Genomic DNA, 572 nt, shown 5'->3' with positions numbered 1-572 from the left:
TGATATTAACAAATATGAATTCATTATCAAAAAGAATCTCCCCAAAATTGTGACTGCATTGTTAACATGTTGTGGAATGTCAATTTTCTACAGATTATAGTTAATGTAATCATCCTCTTCAGATACTCCGTGAGCTGTAGAACTAAAACTGTATGTTAAGAAAGATCTCTCGGCTTTGTTTTCTTAAGTGAGTATAAGTATACATACACATGTTAATTTTATAATATATGCATATACCTACTACACATGTATGATCTTTATAAGTTTATTTAGCAAGAAACCAAATATGAAAGGAAAACAGATTTTTCAAATGGAGTTTTAATTGTCTTTCATGCATGTTCTACAGATCATTACTGACTGTTTACAGATCCTGCATGGAATGACTTTACACCAAAGGAGAGGGTAACATATCTTCATTGTTTATAAAAATGACAGCTCCTAATGGACCATATTAGCTTTAACACAAACTATTAAATCCCCTTCATTAAATTATTCTGTGTTCTATTTTGGAATCTCGTTAGCTCTGGGAAGTAGGTGCAAACTCCTAAGGAAACATGAGCACACATTGAGAC

Source organism: Monodelphis domestica, chromosome 8 (assembly GCF_027887165.1).
Source record: "Monodelphis domestica isolate mMonDom1 chromosome 8, mMonDom1.pri, whole genome shotgun sequence".
NCBI lineage: Eukaryota > Metazoa > Chordata > Mammalia > Didelphimorphia > Didelphidae > Monodelphis > Monodelphis domestica.
This window is presented reverse-complemented; position numbering follows the sequence as displayed.